The sequence below is a fragment of the Elephas maximus genome, chromosome 16 (assembly GCF_024166365.1).
Source record: "Elephas maximus indicus isolate mEleMax1 chromosome 16, mEleMax1 primary haplotype, whole genome shotgun sequence".
Classification (NCBI taxonomy): Eukaryota; Metazoa; Chordata; class Mammalia; order Proboscidea; family Elephantidae; genus Elephas; species Elephas maximus.
In genome coordinates this window covers 24646551-24659434 of record NC_064834.1, presented here as the reverse complement: position 1 = coordinate 24659434, position 12884 = coordinate 24646551, and the positions used below count along the sequence as shown (strand labels likewise).

Genomic DNA, 12884 nt, shown 5'->3' with positions numbered 1-12884 from the left:
CTCCTGTAAAGTACTGGTAGTGGCTATCACTTATCCAACCACACTCTTGCTTAGCCGGGGAAGAGCCTCATAATCCTTCTCCATACAAACAACATGCCAGGCAGATACTACTAGTTGATATAAGTTTGCCTAATTGATATAACATATATGCAATAAACATTAGGAAAAATTTTCAACACTGAGTACTGTTAAGCATTATAAGGAACTGTTAGTTTGTGACAAAAGAGGATTCCTTGAAAAAGACCTGGAGTGGATAAAGAAACAGGATAAAAACCTATCCTTCTTAGGTGCTTTAGGGTATTGTGTTTTTAAGGTCCACATACTGGATAATATCTTAAAAGTCTTCACATTGAAGACTTTATATGTACAAGAAGGTCTTATATATCCAGATTTTAAAATTTACCCTCATTATACAAAATTCTAGTTTTTATACAGGCTATTTCCAAAAATGGCAAAAAGATGAAGCGTTGCTAATCGGGGACAAAAGCACATTAATTTCATGTATAGTACCTGACTCTCAGGCAAAGAGCATCTAGAAGAGCAGTGGACTAAAACAAACAAAAATTTATATTTCATATCACTTTAGATGAGTCAGAATTGACTTGATGGCATCAAGGCTTAGAAACATAGGGATATACAGGTGCCATGGACTGAATTGTGTCCCCTAAAAATATCTTGTCAACTTAGCTAGGCCATCATTCCCAGTACTGTGTCTACCATCCTCTCATCTGATGTGATTTTCCTATGTGTTATAAATCCCATCTCTATGATGTTAATGAGGTGGGATAAATGGCAGTTAAGTTAGTGAGGCAGGACTCAATCTACTAGGCTGTATCTTAAACCAATCTCCTTTGAGAAATAAAAAAGAGAAATGAGCAGAGAGACACAGGGGACCTCTTACCACCAAGAAAGCTGGACCTGGGTTCCTTTGCAGAGAAGCTCCTAGACCAAGGGAAGACTGATGACAAGGACCTTCCTCCAGAGCTGACAGAAAGAGGAAGCTCTCCCCTGGAGCTGACACCCTGAATTCACACTTCCAACCTACTAGACTGTGAGAGAATAAACTTTGTTTGTTAAAGCCATCCACTTGTGGTATTTCTGTTATAACAGCACTAGACGATTAAGACAATAGGTATCCCTATTTAAGCTCAAATGTGACCATGGGAAACATATTACCCCTTTATAGCTAATAGCCTTTATTAAAGAACTAAGTCTAGGGGTCATGGGAGGGGCACTGGTGGCCCACTGGTTACGTGTTTGGCTGCTAACAGAAAGATCGGTGGTTCGAACCCACCAGCCACTCTACGGGAGAAAGATATTAAAGTGTGCTTCTATAAAGACTACAGCCTTGGAGCCCTATGGGTCAGTTCTACTCTGTACTATAGGGTCACCATGTGTTGGAATCAACTCTGTGGCAACTGGTTTGGTTTTTGGTGTAGAGATCTCAGGGAATGGGTCTGTGATACAAGAATTTGACCTGAAATTAAAATCTTGGTACGAGGTTTTGGACAGCAGGGAACTTCACAGTATCCAGACTCAGAAGAAGAAGCAAGAGCTATGGCAATGATTCAGGAAACAGGGCCAGATACTTTCTAACGATTAGGGTGCGGGCAGTGTAGGCCACTTAGACTTTCTTGACCTGGCAAGACTGCTTAGAAGGCCGCCATTTTCCTATTAAGTCTAATCTATAACCCCAGTGGCTCTCAACAAAGAGGAGGGGGGATGAAAAGGGAAAAAGTGCATAGTAAAGGTAAGGGGATTTTTTTTTTCTTTTAGTTTTTTCATTATCAAAATAAATGGAAGGAGGTGCTAAAGGCATTTACTGACCCAGAGCCACATATGCAGACTATCCTATAATGCACTATAAAACAAAGAATCAAATACTAAAAAAACAAACAAACAAAAAAACCCGTTGCCACTGAGTCAATTCTGACTTATAGTGGCCCTACAGGACAGAGTAGACCTGCTCCGTAGAGTTTCCAAGGAGTGCCTGGTGGATTCGAACTGCCAACCTTTCGGTTAGCAGCTGTAGCACTTAACCACCACGCCACCAGGGTTTCCCAAATACCATATACTAGCTTACCTTACATTTTTTCCATCTTCTAAACCCTGTCTTCGAGAAGAAATAAAGAAAAAGAAACGGGCACACATCTGCTATTCCTTTATCGGTTACTTCCACAGCATAAAACACTATGAACGTACCGGTTTTAGAACTTACAGTATTTTGCTATAGTTTTATTTGTCTCTCTCTCTCTAACCTGAAAGAAAACCAAGTATTTCATCTGTCTTTAAATCCGTGGTTAAGAGCTTGGCTGCACACCAAACGGTCAGCATTTCAAATCCACCAGCCACTCCTACTCTGTCCTATAGGGTTGCTATGAGTGGGAATTGACTCAACGGCAATGGGTATCTAGTAAACTGACTGGCATATAGCAATTATGTGAATGTCTATACACTACAGCTCAACAATGACATGATCTTCTTTTTCCTTGGATCTTAAAACATACATTCTTTAAAAGATAGGCCTACTTACTGCCTAATAATTTATACACTCCAGAGACTTATCTCCTGCCTCGGAAAATTTCAACAGTAAAACAGATTAGCATATTTGATGTCATTTATCTTCAGGGTTAACAATCATTCCGGCAAATCATGCAGCTGTAGAAAAGGGAGAAAAAGAAAAGTGGTGCCCCAAACGCTTACAGCCAATGCTGCTTCTTTTTAACAGATGATAATTATTCTTTGACTCAATGAGAACAGCAAGATTAAGACCAGTCAAATGACTGACCCAACTAAAAGTGGTTAATAAGGTTCCCTCTCGTCACCATTCGACCTTCACAGTACGATGGTATGGTCAGGGTCTATTTAAGTGGCAAAACCATCAACACACATCCTGCTTATTCACTTGTCTTCATGTACCTACCAGCCCTGCCGCCCTAGCTATTTTATATTCACCCTGAGAAAACTCAGGGGTTACTTATTCTAAGAATAGGGTCATCCCCTCCGTATCCTTCCCATAACCACTCTGGGTTCGTATACTTCCCTGGCATCTGCTACTTACTATATTTTACCTTTATTTACATTTATATCTATGTGTGTTTCTCCATTAGACTATAGGATCTATGAAGACGGGGCATTTGTGTTTGTATTCCTGAGTACAACAGAGCAGGTTCTCAAATATACGAATGACTAGGCTTCAATCTGTATTACTTATTAACTAAGGGTGGTACTATATTGCCTTTTGTTTGAAGCCTAGGAAGACTTGAATTTTAGAGATAACCCTTTTGGAAAGAGGCTGACAGGACTTCATTTTAAAGTATTTTGTTTTTCATTTTAACTTTCAGCAAATTTAGGTCTTCAGGATACCTATACATTTAACAGAGAAAACTAGGCAGCTGAGAAAACAGGGAGACTGCCAAATATTGTAATCTGTTTGGATTCTCTCCTAGGGAACAAACGGAGTCTAAAAATGACACACAGATTTGAAGTATAGCTTGATGCTAGTATGTGGAAAGTCTAGGGAAATAGTGCAGGCAATAAAATTAAGGAAAAACGTAGTCTTATACTTAGGACGATGTCAAAAGAAAGTAACAAAGCATCAAATCAAAGAGAATGATGGGTGTATTTATAAAAGACACAAGGCCAAGTGCCGAAATTATTCACATTCCTGCTTCCCCACTTTTCCATCTCTGACACCACCTGCCTGTATGGAGTTTTCTCTCTTGCTGACCCTAACTGCCCCAAGTTAAGTCCTTACAAAATGATTACTTGCATAGCCTTCTATCCAGCAGCCACCCAAAGCTGGTTCCTTACAAATTAGGACTCTGTCCTTCTAATCAACTGCCAAATAGGCAGATGCCAGGGCCTGCTGGCTTGCACTGTCCCTGGTGGGTTTGAGAATCCATTAGAACAACTCAGAACCCCAAAAAAGGGTTATACTCACCAACCTTTTTAATATAACAAAAGGATATACACAAACAGACGCACAGGTGAAGTCTGGGAGGAGTTTTGAGCACAGGGCTCCATGTTGCCAGAGATATGCCCAGTCCTCCCACGTATATCATCAATCGGGAGGCTGGACAGGCGGCTCGAAGGTCCAGGGTCCTTCATAATAGTTACAGGGGATTCAATTATATGCATGACTGGGGCCTTACTGCACAGTCAATGATTACGTACATCATTAATACACATGACTGATTTCATCACCCCCTGCCCCCTTTTCCTGAAGTTAATTTGCCAGGTGTGGTCCTTGGACTCCCACCTCATTTGCACACTTTCAAGTATTGCCTGGCTGATTTAGAAAAACAAGGACACACTGGATTGCTGGGGAATTTCAAGGGCTACTTTCAGAAACCAGAGATAAAAGGTCAAATCAAGTTCTTTGTCCAACGATGGGCAAATTGGTGATACTTCCCATTTGATGGCTCACAAAGGCAGGGTGGTATAGTAGAAATAATATCTACAGTTCTAGATTTAAGTTCAAGTTCTGGTTCAGCTACTCAATGGCTGTGTGAACCTTAATGCTAAGTCACAACTTCCGTAAAACCTCACTTTTTTGTGTGTGTAAAAATGGCTACCATATATTCTCTACCTTCCTCATATTTCTTCCTTCCTCTCCTTTCAGCCTTTCAGTCTCCTAAAAAGCACAAATACTAGATTTAAAAGGTCTTATAAAGGAGGATGAAGAGGAGGTGGGAGAATAGACACGCTGACATGTCAAAGTCACATGGAAACTAATATTTATGAGAAGCAAAACCAATGAGTAAGCAGAAGCCTGTCTGCAGAAAAGAGATTGAGGGAGAAGAAGGAATGTGTGACTTTAGCTCCTGACTTTCCAGTTCCTACTTCCAATTTGAACAAGGTCCAGCTGTACTTTCCTGCTATGAATGTCCATGAGACTGCCTATTGTATCTTGACAATAGCCCCCTCCCACATTTACTTAACCTAATTTAAGTGGGGCTCTATTTCTTCCACCTTCTCTCATTTGTACATTAGAACTCTCAAGATTTGTATGGATTAAGACAATAATACAATCTGTTTTCCTCTCAAGGTTAACAAAATAATTACAATGCAAATGGAAATGTTTTAGAAATTGTCGAATTTTACAAATATAAAATATTAACATTAAACTGAGAAGTAACATTTTAATTTTGCTATACTTTAATAAGAATTAGCAACTGGGCAAAAGGAATAAATACTATCACCTTTTTTTTTTTTGGCAAAGAGAAACTAGAAAATCCTGCTCAGTGGTTAACTATGGCTAAAATTTTTTAAATCTGATTTCTACAAGCATAATTTCACATAGTTTAAATTCATAACAGCAACCACAAAAAATTAAAAAGAGACTGGCAGATTTTTTAGCATACGATCATAGCAGATTTGGGACCAGGAGAGAACTACTGCAGACTGTGACTTATAAATGTTTTTAACCTGACTACTGCAGAACAGCTCATACTTGGGCCAAATTTCAGTCAGAATAACATGTTCCTGGATTCCATAAATACATTTTCAACACACCAAGTTTTGCAACTAATTTTTACAAATAAAGAATTTCCTTTTTAATCATAGAAGATATGGATTTGGGTAAATCGAAATACCTGATTTGTAGAAACTTAATAAGTATGTTTCATAACTACTTTTTAAACCACGGCTACATAAGATCAGACAAGTGTGAGAGAAAAGGTTTAATAAATAGAATGCAGGACGAACTGTAAAATTCCTAAGTATTTAAATATGTATCAACTTTAAATTAAAAAAAAAAAAGTCTTAAATAAGGAAGTACAATGATCCTGTTTTAGCCACTAGTTCCCCTTTTCTTGTAATCCATCCTACTATCCAAATTTCAGCTTGGGTCCACCATTGCAAGCTGTCACTTTTGACTAGAAATGGTATAAAGCCAAGGACTACACAATAGCGGCTTCGTGCTCTGGCCCCATCTCCTAGACCACCCCCAGGCCATGCCTGCCCACAGATGCTGATCCTACCAAGCCAATAATCCACCAGTTCACAGCGAAGATCCCATATTTTTTAATACTCTTGGCGCAGTATATATCCTACAATCTCACAGTTCTCATTTTTACTGATTTTATTTCAACAAACTCAAAAAACTACTAGGCAAATGCTAGTATGAATGCAAAGTAAAATGGAAAAGGGAAATGCATATGAAAACTCATAGACATTAATTGGGAATGTGCTCAATTCCTTTCAAAATACCAGTGAGAAACAGATATAGTAAAATACAGAACAGAAAGCTCTGGGTAAGTACTGTTAATCCAAACAATCTTGTTATTCTAAGTTTGCAGAATTTTGATTCGCATCTGGCATGGTCTGACTAAAAAGCTCTCTCCTCTGATAAACCTATTTAGACTGAAAGGCCCTTATCCCTGCAACTAAAATAATTAGTCAGGGCTTAACTTATTAGTTTAATGTTGGTCAAGGATGGCTTTTTCCACCTTGAGCAGGATCATAAAATTATGACTGTTAGTGGTTAGGAAGGAGCTCAAGGTCATTTAGCCCAGTACTTTTATTCCATGCTTAGAGGATTTCTAAACCCTAGTATTATACCCATCCATATGGCCTCTCCCCACAGCCAGTATTACACAGAACCAAATAAAGAAAAACAATTCTGTAACTTGCCGAATATCACTTAATACTTTTTAAGGTAAAAATAACTATCAGTAGCGACTGACGTTCATGACTTTCTCTGTAGAAAAAAAAGTAAGGGTGCACTGGGGAGCGTAATACCACAATTAGGGTCCTGAAGTCATCTTTTCTAATATTTTGCCTTAAAATAAGTTTAAGAAGTCACCATGGAATCTTATCTACAAGGATGTTGTGTTATACATTGATTATATGTTGCACAGCACCTAAAAAAGCTTGTCTGGCACCAGCTGCAGCAAGAATGGTAGGGTTCAAGACAAGACAAATTAAGTGGGATGATTAAAAGTGAGAGGGAGAATGTGGGAGAGAAATGTCAAATCAGCATATGAATGATAGGAAGAGAAAGGGGTTCCAAATATCCCCCCAAAGGTTTAGGACACCATCTACAAAATGGGAAATTTAGAACACGCACAGATAACAGCTACCTTCTATTGAGCAGTTTCTATGTAGAAATTACACTAATTTAACTAATCTCACTGAAGCTTTCTAACAACCCTGAAGTAGACGGTATATTTTATAGATGAGGAAACCATTTACTTACAATAGTTTAGTCTTTTCCAATGGTACATAGCTAGCAAATGGCAAAGCTAGAATTTGAACCCATGCTTGCCTGTCTTGACTTCAAAATTCACATCTTAACCATTATGCTAGACTGAATCTCTAGGACAAAGGACACTAAGTAAAGAACCAATCGATTAGCTGATATATTACAATAATTAGCTTGTTATGGTTATGAAGAAATTTTTATTACTCCCTTGCTTCAAAGTTTCCAAAGTTTCATTATGGCCTACAAGATAAAAGCAATTAGCACTGTACTTAGCAGACCTACCATACTTACCTAGTATACCTACTATTCAAAAACAAACTTTCTTTTCTAGCTAGGCTGATATTCTACTGTCCCCTAAATCTACCTCATCATCGATTATGCTGTACTTCCTGTCACGTCTCCATTACTCTATTTTTCATTTCCATCTCCTTTCAAGTGAATCCCCTTCACATTTTACCTCCTTTATGAGACTTCTTAACCATGCCAGTCTTTACTAACTTCTCCTTTATTTATATTATTGAAGTTTTACTCTGTGCTTTGGCCCCTTAAAATCAAGTGTACTTCAAGGAAATTGTGTACATATAAATAAATACATATTTATTTATTTGAAATATATGTATTTATTTGGAAATAAGGCTTTATATAAACTTTTAAAAATCATTAAGTGCCTTAGGAAGGGCTCTGTGAATACAGAAACCACAGAGCTTAAATAACTGTTTGAAATGAAGTCAGTTGAAAGTCTTAGTTACCAAAGCCAGACATTTCAAATTTTTAAAGGTAAGTCAACCCTTACCTTTAAACTTAGAAGTCAGTTCCTGAGTGGTACAAACAGTTATGCACTGGGCTGCTAAAAGAAAAGTTAAAGGTCTGAGTCCACCCAAAGGCACCTCAAAAGAAAGCCCTGGCAATCCACTTCCAAAAAAGTCAGTCATTGAAAACCCTGTGGAGCACAGTTCTACTCTGACACAACGCATGGGGTTGCCATGAGTCAGAATCGACTCAACGGCAACTGGTTTTTTGGTTTTTACCTTTTAGACTTAGGGAGTCTAAGCATAAAGTTTCCGTTTAAAGACTCTTTTCCATGGAAGTTTCAAGTTAATTAGCAGTCAGTGGAACACTAAGAGCTAGACACCTCCTGCTTCGCTCTGGGCTTTCTGCTTTCTATACCCTGAACTATACTGCAGTGCCCTCACTCTAAGGGGCTCCGTACTCACACCTAACAGTGGATGTTATCCAGTGTTTCTTAGAAATATCTATAAAACCACTTTATTGAGTCCAGTCACTACTCCTCAAATGTTTAAGAAAAAAAAATTTTTATTTCTATCATAAAAAAGTTTGCTAGGCAGTTTCTGAAAGTCAAACAGTTTGCTTATACTATCAGTAAAACTAATGGGGAAGCAGTAACTTGATACCAGGAAGAGAACAAATCTGAGAAGAATTCTGGGATAGAAACATTTACATAAGTATACTAATAAATACTGTACACTAAGGCAAACAAATGCTCACTTCCACTATAGGAATATTGTATTTAAAAAAATGCTCTGAAGTGATATATCTAAACTATAATTTAGAGGGTAAAGAAATGTTTGAAAACACAAGCCTCTCCCCTTCCCCAACCAATACTAACCTGTTAACTACTAGCAATATCATCACAGCACCCTGGAGACTAGATCTGCTTATAAGTCAAATCTATACCAACAAGACTTTCAAATCTTCGTCTGTGGACCACTTATGTCAAATATTTAAGTCAGCAAAGTATAACATTTGGCTAGTAAAAACAAAATAAAATTGTTCACCTTGGCTGATTCGGGGCTAAATTTGATCTTACTTACATTATCTCTTCCTGGTTGTGAAGCAATTCCAAACTTCACAGGATAGTAACAAAAACTTAGAAGAAGAAAAAAAAATGCCTCTGCTACATTCCAACTATGACAACTTATCCTAGGCAGTCCTTTGAACTATTTCTAGCAAACTAGATATGCTGAGCTACTACTACATTGGGAATAATCTAAAACCAAAGTCACTAAATTTACATGATCATATTATGGGTTAAAACAACTCAAACTGGAAAAACAGCTTTCTCACTGAAGGCCTATAGAATTATAGATAAAAGAGATCTAGCTCAGTACAGACACATTCACTTAGTAGACAATGTAAGATTCTTCTCTGTTCCAGTCTTTAAGCAATCTTTAGTTCAGGTACTAAGAAGATGCTCAGCTTTGTTCCATCCATACCCTTTTCCTTCAGCCAGGAAGTCAAAGCACAATAGCATTTAATAAAGCAGTTCACTCTTTATTGTAAGATGATAAAAACTAAACCAAACCCATTACCAACTCATGGCAACCCCACATGTTGACAGAAACTGTAATATTAATAGTCTTACTTCTAAACTTTTAGATGCTTATTATGACCCAAGACTTCAAATACAATCGTCCTTCAAGTCTAAGATTTACGATTCTATCTTATTCGAGAGAAAACATCTCATTGTCACAACGGATTTTAGTGCACAATAAGATAAACATGGGGTGTAATTCTGAACGAGCACCATTCTACATCAAATATCGAATGGTTTTACCAGTGTCCTTTGCGTTATTTTTTTTTTAATTACATTTAAAAGGAAAGAGGACTGTGATCCCTAGAAAATACTGGACTAACAAGCCTGACCAACCCAGATTTATAGAGATGAGTCACGCACAACTTTCAGGCATGAAATAATCTTCTGTATCCTCTGTGAAGCAACTAAGCTGAAAACTGCAGGTGTGTGTATGGCCAGTCGCCAAAATCTACGACAAGATGATTTCAAAAGCATCTTGAATGTTCATATGTCACTATCAAACTGTTTTAATGTAAATTAAATTTGATCAAAACTTCAATCAAATTCAAGGAGAGTCTTTTATAATTTCTGTAATCATATTCCAAAGAGTAAACTATAAGACTTGTTTCTATTAAGTAACAAAACTCAAATCATGTTTAAGGCAACAATACCACAGAAGTCCTCTTAAACAAAAACAAACCACAACCTATAATAGCATCTTTAAGAAGCAATATTTTGTTTTTCCTCCTTCTTAGCCAGAGTTTTCTCCTACTTCCTCTCTCTTTTCCCTCACCCCTCTACTTCAAAGAAAGTTAACTGCAGCCAGGAAATGTAAAAGGAGGAAGTAGGAACTCATTTGTGTACACGGGGAAGGAAAAAACACAACAATATCATGGTATCCTGGCTTAGTGACCTAATTAATATGCATCCGTTATATTGTCTGTAAAATAATCGTTCTATTTCTCTCCTCATTTAACTTTCCCAAATACTGAAAACTATAATCTATGATGGTTACACCCTTAAATCCCCACCTCCAACTACGTGTCACCCAAAACTGACAAGAACAACTAACTTAATACATGCCATGTGATATTCATTGCATGGAAATCATTCACACAGGATTCAAACAAGTGACCTACAAGTGAAAGAATTTATAATCTGTATTAATCCTGTGTCTTCTGTTTTCTAACTATTACAATATATGTTATCATTCTGAAACTTTTTAAAAAAAAAACTTTTTTTTTTCCTAAAGAAAAGTGGTGAATGGGATTTCCCATTGTAAAAACATTTAATTCGGTTCACCAAAAACGGAAAAGAAAAAAAAAACCCACTGCTGTCGAGTCGATTCCGACTCATAGCGACCATACAGGACAGAGTAGAACCACTGCCCAGAGTTTCCAAGGAGCACCTGAAGATTCCAACTGCCAACCTCTTGGTTAGCAGTCACAGCACTTAACCACTAAGCCACCAGGATTTCACAGCAAAATATAATCTTGTGGGAATTTCTGACACACGGTACATGTACTCATCACTCTCGATTAAAAAAAATATATATATATATGTATATATATATATAAACACACAAAGGCCATTTCCACAAAAGATGTTTTTGCCCCCATAACAAGTCTGTAAATGATAATTAGCACCCAGATTAAGAAGAAACTGCCTTCATGAAATTTAAAAATGTGAGAAAACACAATTAAGGAACCATTTAAAAAAAAAAAAGTCACTTGTTCAAGTTTCCCCAATTCCCTTTGACTTACACAAGGTTACCCTGAGGTTGAGGTATGGCAAGGCACTATTTACAAAATCTATGCCGGTAACAGCTGCCATGTTTAAGATGCCAAGGAATTTAATGCACTGTTTGGACAAGTGGCTTGTGAAAACACTAATCAGATGAACTCCTAATTCTTCCTTTACCAACAATGTGTCTACATTTCACAAATTCATTTAAAAAATTAAATTAGAAAAGCTAGACTGAATCGTCCTAAGTCTTAGAAGTAAATTTTCATTCAGAATTCTACAGTAGCATTTATATACTTGGGGATATATTTTTTATTAACCTGATTTAAAGAAACACCTTAAATATAAAAATTGGAATGCATCTAAAGAAGTTTTATTATAAACCATTTATTACCTGTAAAGTGCATGAAAATTCAAAAATTAAGGCAAACGATCCTAAAATCAACTGCTCTTTGCTAAACTCCTTTATGATTCTTAGAACTGAGAATTAGTTCACATTATTTGGGAAACACAAAACGTTGAAATGTTAACTGAATCAATTCATCTCTGAGAGATACAGTATCCTTTTAGGCCAGAGGTCAACTTCTATACTAGCAAAAATGAGCTGCTGTCCAGTCTATTTAAACTCATGGTGACCCCATGTGTATCAGAGAACTGTGTTCCACAGGGTTTCCAATGGCTAACATTTTGGAATTAAATCAAGGGCCTTTTTTTCAAGGTGCCTCTGGGTGGACTCAACTGCCAGCCCTTTGTTTAGCAGCTGAGCACCTTAACCATTTGCACCACCCAGAGACTCCATATACACAGAGCAGTCCAAGTAGCTAGCCTACTAACACAGATAATCATACAATGCACCAAGGCACGTAAGACTTTTTAGCTCTTGTGCCTTTATTTGAAAAATGACACATCAGAATGTGAATATGAATGTTTTAAAAAATCCTATAAAGTGTCAGAACATTCTTTCAATCATTATCATTTTAATAAATATGTTGTAGAGTTTTAGGCTACCTGAATTCGCCTAGTCTAACTCCCTCTAAAAGACTGTTAGAAATACATATGTGTGTGTATGGTTTTACTGGGTATGTGTGTAATCGTTTACAGTAAGCTAAATAGCACTCACATTAATAACAAAAAAAATAAAACCCAAGGGGAAAGCTCCAATGCCTCTACTATTAATCTGGGATTTCTTACGAACTTTTAGCTATAAGTACTATAAATGCACAGTAAGACGTAACAATACAATAACTAGGCCATTTAGTGAAATAAAGGAAGATCATGCGGTAAGACAAGAGCACAGTTATGTAGACTTCAATATAGTTATTTCCTAGGAAATAACATTTACGCCGATGGGACTACCAGTTCATTTTGGTAGACCCAGAGGCACTAAACTACTCTAATTCCCTAAGCATTACAACTCCACACAACAAGTCGCTGCTCATTAACTCAACTTCTTGTTTTTTCCATAGAAACAGTGGCTCTACACTTTATTTCCCAAAAAACAGTTACTAGGATGAAACAAAGTAACAGGTATATTGACTTTCTACTCCATTAAAAAAAAAAGAAAAAAAAATCAAACAAATTCACTTATCCTTTCTTGTACTTCAATTACTATATTTTCAA

General features: G+C 37.0%; 1 protein-coding gene across 4 annotated transcripts in view; it reads right to left on the bottom strand.

The window, feature by feature from the left end:
• Positions 1-12884, bottom strand: part of JMJD1C (jumonji domain containing 1C) — a 272238-nt gene that overhangs the window by 77217 nt on the left and 182137 nt on the right. The gene's annotated exons all lie outside the window — the stretch shown is intronic.